The sequence below is a fragment of the Schistocerca cancellata genome, chromosome 8 (assembly GCF_023864275.1).
Source record: "Schistocerca cancellata isolate TAMUIC-IGC-003103 chromosome 8, iqSchCanc2.1, whole genome shotgun sequence".
In the NCBI taxonomy this organism is placed as follows: domain Eukaryota; kingdom Metazoa; phylum Arthropoda; class Insecta; order Orthoptera; family Acrididae; genus Schistocerca; species Schistocerca cancellata.
The window spans coordinates 535,734,019-535,740,989 of record NC_064633.1 but is presented as its reverse complement, the minus strand read 5'-3'; the positions used below and the strand labels follow the sequence as shown (position 1 = coordinate 535,740,989).

The 6,971-nt window shown below is 46.3% G+C and overlaps 1 non-coding gene across 1 annotated transcript; it reads left to right on the top strand.

Moving 5' to 3' along the window:
* Window positions 1–5,966: 5,966 nt before the first annotated feature.
* Window positions 5,967–6,041, top strand: Trnat-ugu (transfer RNA threonine (anticodon UGU)). Its single transcript has one exon. It is a non-coding gene; the product is annotated as a tRNA-Thr (tRNA).
* The last annotated feature ends 930 nt before the right edge of the window (window positions 6,042–6,971 follow it).

The following is a 6,971-nucleotide window of genomic DNA, read 5'->3' as shown; positions in this document are numbered from 1 at the left end:
CTTGCTGCACAGGTAAGTCCGCTTCCCGTCAGATCACCAAAGTTAACCACTGTCAGGCTTTGCTTAGCATTTGGATGGATCACCGTCTGGTTCTGCTGAGTGCTGTTGGCAAGTGGGATGCACGCAGCTTTTGTGAGGCCAACTGAGAAGCTATTTAACTGAGAAGTAGCGGTACAAATCACGACAACTAACAAATCCAGGAGAGTGATGTGCTGACCACATGCTCTTTGTATCCCCATCCGGTGATGCCTGTGGGCTAAGGATGACACGGTGTCCGGTCGATACCGTAGGGCCTCCAGAGGCTGTTCAGATGGTGTTTGTTTTATATGTTAAATGTGTATTGATTTTCCACTTTTTACAACATCAAGCCTCTGTATCATGCTACAGATCAACAATTTTGGAATAAAACCTGAATTAAATATTGTCAGTTTTAATTTTGCTATAAATACTGTTTCTTTTTAAATAACAGACGGGAGGATAACTATGTAGAACAAAAGTGTTTATTAGGCTACACAGACTTTTATATATCCTCACTCAGTTTCTAGATGGTTCACCTCTTCTGGTGCCTGGGGGATCTTGTAAGACATTGATCTCATACACAAACAAAGGGATCGAAATGAGGTAACGCCTGATAGGTATGCAACACGCGTAGTGTGCTTGCAATGCGATTACGATCCTAACCGACGAAGGCTACCAGGAAAAGTATCGTAGTCTAGTCTTACTTATGAGAGGCTAAGGTTGTTTTGCAACCCTAGTCACATGTCGATTTTGCCCACGGGAGCAGTACATCGTTGCAACAGAAACAGGCAGATAATCTCTTGTGGGTACGCTAAAGCTTTTACTGGTGCCGACCAGTCGGAGCACTGGGCACGTATTTCTCAGAATTGTAGCATTGAGCACGTATTTTTCGGTTCGACTCCTTTTGCACTTTTAAACACAAATCTCTCCCTTCCTGGGCCGCAAATCGAACAGAAGTGATAGAGACACTGGTTCTGAATCGAGGTGCACCTTTCAGCGTAATGGTGAGATTGCAGCAAGCCGAAACATTCTGGCTGTATTCACGTGATTCTAAAACACGATTGCATTGCAATAATGTAAATTCGTGCCCTTTTGCCTTGTAGTTTGCGTGCAGACCTACCGTGGAAAATGTTGTACCGGTACCTTTATCCATCCTCGTGATCTCATTGTAAGAGATGGTGACGGGTATTCGTTTTCGAGCTAACCATCTGTAAATCCAAGTGACTTACGAACAGATTCTTAATTAGCACAGTCATTTTTCAGAAGTTCATAAATTTATTTCAGTGTATGCCATGATGGTCGGACGCATTGTTAAACGGTTTAATGCGATGTTTTTCTTGAAGTTTCCGCTGCAGGTAGAATATTCGATAATTTTTCTGGCGTGCACCCGGGATGTTTGTAATTCATGTTGTTCGGGTATTTGGGCTACCAACATGCCAGCCATTCTCAAGGTGAAGCATGCACGATGCATAGTTTGTAAAGTGATACTGAAACTTGCAAGCGACGCATCTTGAGAATGGGTGAAAGGTTTTCAGCTGAAATATAAGAACATGAATTAAAAATATCCCGGATGCACACCCGAAGATTGATGGAGTAACGTTTAATGTGATGTTTGTGCTTATCCATGACGATTAACTTTGTGGCCGTTGCTTACTCAGACGTTATAATGGATATATCATACGTTTCGTGCCTATCTTGCACCTATTCCTTTGTTCACAAACTACACCGCGTATATCTTACCTGCATGTGTGAATTTCCTTCTTACTGCAATTTGCTCAGAGTCTAACATACATGCATAAGCAGCCCTTGCTATTATCTCCCGTCAGAAGTTCTCGGCAATAACTAAGGCGACGCGAATGTGCTACGAAACACGCGACGGTAGAAACGGCATCATAAATTATTGCTCCGACTACACAAGCTCTCAGTTCTCAGGTTATTAGGCAGTGTGAGCCACAAATGACAAACACATTTGCCGTGCACGAACTAAGTCTTATACTATCTTGTTTGGAATCAATGCACCAATTACAGTATCAGCCGTGTTACTTCCGAGTAACAAAAACACACACTCACACACACACACACACACACACACACACACACACACACACACATACACACACACGCTTCTTTCGTTGGGATTTTAGTTTTTCCATCTCCGAAAAGTAATTTTTGTAGTCAGACTGCGTTATTAATGCGCCATTTTCGGTGTTTGGGATATGTTTCAGGTCAATATTCTTACACGGATACTCAATTTCACTAAGACTGCCTGTCTTCCACGGTACAACATTGTTTTAGAACCAATAGAAACAGCAAAAGGGCACTCCACGTACGTAACGGTCCATGATGGAAAGGATCTATTAGCTTTAGCACTTGCTGGGCACTTACACGGAAACAGAGGTAAACGAAGGCACGATAACTATCCCTAGCAGGTACTAATTATCTGGGGGAAATCTGTTGTTGGCCTCAAACAGTCGGCATCTAACGTCTGAGATCCAAAGTAGCGACGTTGTCAGGACCACGTACTGTTTGCAGGGAGGCGACAAAGCGCCCCCTCTCCACTCCGATAGAAAGTCCCTGTAATATCTCTGATCCCTTCGAAAATCACTTTCAAAACCTGAAGTACACATACGCTATATACACTCCTGGAAATGGAAAAAATAACACATTGACACCGGTGTGTCAGACCCACCATACTTGCTCCGGACACTGCGAGAGGGCTGTACAAGCAATGATCACACGCACGGCACAGCGGACACACCAGGAACCGCGGTGTTGGCCGTCGAATGGCGCTAGCTGCGCAGCATTTGTGCACCGCCGCCGTCAGTGTCAGCCAGTTTGCCGTGGCATACGGAGCTCCATCGCAGTCTTTAACACTGGTAGCATGCCGCGACAGCGTGGACCTGAACCGTATGTGCAGTTGACGGACTTTGAGCGAGGGCGTATAGTGGGCATGCGGGAGGCCGGGTAGACGTACCGCCGAATTGCTCAACACGTGGGGCGTGTGGTCTCCACAGTACATCGATGTTGTCGCCAGTGGTCGGCGGAAGATGCACGTGCCCGTCGACCTGGGACCGGACCGCAGCGACGCACGGATGCACGCCAAAACCGTAGGATACTACGCAGTGCCGTAGGGGACCGCACCGCCACTTCCCAGCAAATTAGGGACACTGTTGCTCCTGGGGTATCGGCGAGGACTATTCGCAACCGTCTCCATGAAGCTGGGCTACGGTCCCGCACACCGTTAGGCCGTCTTCCGCTCACGCCCCAACATCGTGCAGCCCGCTTCCAGTGGTGTCGCGACAGGCGTGAATGGAGGGACGAATGGAGACGTGTCGTCTTCAGCGATGAGAGTCGCTTCTGCCTTGGTGCCAATGATGGTCGTATGCGTGTTTGGCGCCGTGCAGGTGAGCGCCACAATCAGGACTGCATACGACCGAGGCACACAGGGCCAACACCCGGCATCATGGTGTGGGGAGCGATCTCCTACACTGGCCGTACACCACTGGTGATCGTCGAGGGGGCACTGAATAGTGCACGGTACATCCAAACCGTCATCGAACCCATCGTTCTACCATTCCTAGACCGGCAAGGGAACTTGCTGTTCCAACAGGACAATGCACGTCCGCATGTATCCCGTGCCACCCAACGTGCTCTAGAAGGTGTAAGTCAACTACCCTGGCCAGCAAGATCTCCGGATCTGTCCCCCATTGAGCATGTTTGGGACTGGATGAAGCGTCGTCTCACGCGGTCTGCACGTCCAGCACGAACGCTGGTCCAACTGAGGCGCCAGGTGGAAATGGCATGGCAAGCTGTTCCACAGGACTACATCCAGCATCTCTACGATCGTCTCCATGGGAGAATAGCAGCCTGCATTGCTGCGAAAGGTGGATATACACTGTACTAGTGCCGACATTGTGCATGCTCTGTTGCCTGTGTCTATGTGCCTGTGGTTGTGTCAGTGTGATCATGTGATGTATCTGACCCCAGGAATGTGTCAATAAAGGCCCCCGGAGTAGACAACATTCCATTAGAACTACTGACAACCTTGGGAGAGCCAGTCCTGACAAAAGCCTACCATCTGGTGAGCAAGATGTATGAAACAGGCGAAATACCCTCAGACTTCAATAAGAATATAATAATCCCAATCCCAAAGAAAGCAGGTGTTGACAGATGTGAAAATTACCGAACTATCAGTTTAATAAGTCACAGCTGCAAAATACTAACGCGAATTCTTTACAGACGAATCGAAAAACTGATAGAAGCCGACCTCGGGGAAGATCAGTTTGGATGCCGTAGAAATGTTGGAACACGTGAGGCAGTACTGACCCTACGACTTATCTTAGAAGAAAGATTAATAAAAGGCAAACCTACGTTTGTAGCATTTGTAGACTTAGAGAAAGCTTTTGACAATGTTGATTGGAATAATCTCTTTCTAATTCTGAAGGTGGCAGGGGTAAAATATAGAGAGCGAAAGGCTATTTACAATTTCTACAGAAAGCGGATGGCAGTTGTTAGAGTCGAGGGGTATGAAAGGGAAGCAGTGGTTGGGAAGGGAGTAAGACAGGGTTGTAGCCTATCCTCGATGTTATTCAATCTGTATATTGAGCAAGCAATAAAGTAAACAAAAGAAAAGTTCGGAGTAGGTATTAAAATCCATGGAGAAGAAATAAAAACTTTGAGGTTCGCCGATGACATTGTAATTCTGTCAGAGACAGCAAAGGACTTGGAAGAGCAGTTGAACGGAATGGACAGTGTCTTGAATGGAGGGTATAAGATGAACATCAACAAAAGCAAAACGAGGATAATGGAATGTAGTCGAATTAAGTCGGGTGATGCTGAGGGAATTAGATTAGGAAATGACACACTTAAAGTAGTAAAGGAGTTTTGCTATTTGGGGAGCAAAATAACTGATGATGGTCGAAGTAGAGAGGATATAAAATGTAGACTGGCAATGGCAAGGAAAGCGTTTCTTAGGAAGAGAAATTTGTTAACATTGAGTATTGATTTAAGTGTCCGGAAGTCGTTTCTCAAAGTATTTGAATGGAGTGTAGCCATGTATGGAAGTGAAACGTGGACGATAAATAGCTTAGACAAGAAGAGAATAGAAGCTTTTGAAATGTGGTGCTACAGAAGAATGCTGAAAATTAGATGGGTTGATCACATAACTAATGAGGAGGTATTGAATAGAATTTGGGAGAAGAGGAGCTTGTGGCACAACTTGACCAGAAGAAGGGATCGGTTGGTAGGACATGTTCTGAGACATCGAGGGATCATCAATTTAGTATTGGAAGGCAGCGTGGAGGGTAAAAATCGTAGATGGAGACCAAGAGATGAATACACTAAACAGATTCAGAAGGATGTAGGTTTCAGTAGGTACTGGGAGATGAAGAAGCTTGCACAGGATAGAGCAGCATGGAGAGCTGCATCAAACCAGTCTCAGGACTGAAGACCACAACAACAACAAGAATCTGAATCGGCTGTTTGTCACCGTCAGTAAGGAGAAGCGGAAGCGGCCAGTACAGCAACTAAGACAGCCCACCCGATATATGAAATGATAACTAAATCAAGACCCTAAGCTGTCCACAAGCGTTGATATACATCGACGAGGACAGTTGAAAATTTTTGCGCCGACCGGGACTGGAACCAGTTATCTCCTGCTTACATGGCAGACGCTCTACCCATCTGAGCCACCGAAGGTACAGAGGAAAGTCGACTGCAGGGATTTATCCCTTGCACGCTCCCCGTGAGACCCACATTCCCAACTTAATGTCGACACACTACATTCGTAGTGCCCCTGCCCATTACACTCATTACTCGTGGCAGACACTCCTACCAAGTCCCGTAAGAGTTCGGGCAATGCATGCGCATCCAGCACAGAAGAAGAAGGTCAATGGCCAGTTAGCCTTAACTATATGAAGATGGTATCTGTTCTTTTGGACATTCTCTGTGCCCTCGGTGGCTCAGATGGATAGAGCGTCTGCCATGTAAGCAGGTGATCCTGGGTTCGAGTTCCAGTCGGGGCACACATTTTGAACTATCCCCATTGATGAATATCAACGCCTGTCGACAGGTTAGGGTCTTGATTTAATTATCATTTCATTCTAAGAGAGCTGCATGGTCACCTATGGTATCTTCCCGAAAGAACGGATACCATCTTCATACACCCGATATACAGGGTGTTTCAAAAATGACCGGTATATTTGAAACGGCAATAAAAACTAAACGAGCAGCGATAGAAATACACCGTTTGTTGCAATATGCTTGGGACAACAGTACATTTTCAGGCGGACAAACTTTCGAAATTACAGTAGTTACAATTTTCAACAACAGATGGCGCTGCAAGTGATGTGAAAGATATAGAATACAACGCAGTCTGTGGGTGCGCCATTCTGTACGTCGTCTTTCTGCTGTAAGCGTGTGCTGTTCACAACGTGCAAGTGTGCTGTAGACAACATGGTTTATTCCTTAGAACAGAGGATTTTTCTGGTGTTGGAATTCCACCGCCTAGAACACAGTGTTGTTGCAACAAGACGAAGTTTTCAACGGAGGTTTAATGTAACCAAAGGACCGAAAAGCGATACAATAAAGGATCTGTTTGAAAAATTTCAACGGACTGGGAACGTGACGGATGAACGTGCTGGAAAGGTTGGGCGACCGCGTACGGCAACCACAGAGGGCAACGCGCAGCTAGGGCAGCAGGTGATCCAACAGCGGCCTGGGGTTTCCGTTCGCCGTGTTGCAGCTGCGGTCCAAATGACGCCAACGTCCACGTATCGTCTCATGCGCCAGAATTTACACCTCTATCCATACAAAATTCAAACGCGGCAACCCCTCAGCGCCGCTACCATTGCTGCATGAGAGACATTCGCTAACGATATAGTGCACAGGATTGATGACGGCGATATTCATGTGGGCAGCATTTGGTTTACTGACGAAGCTTATTTTTACCTGGA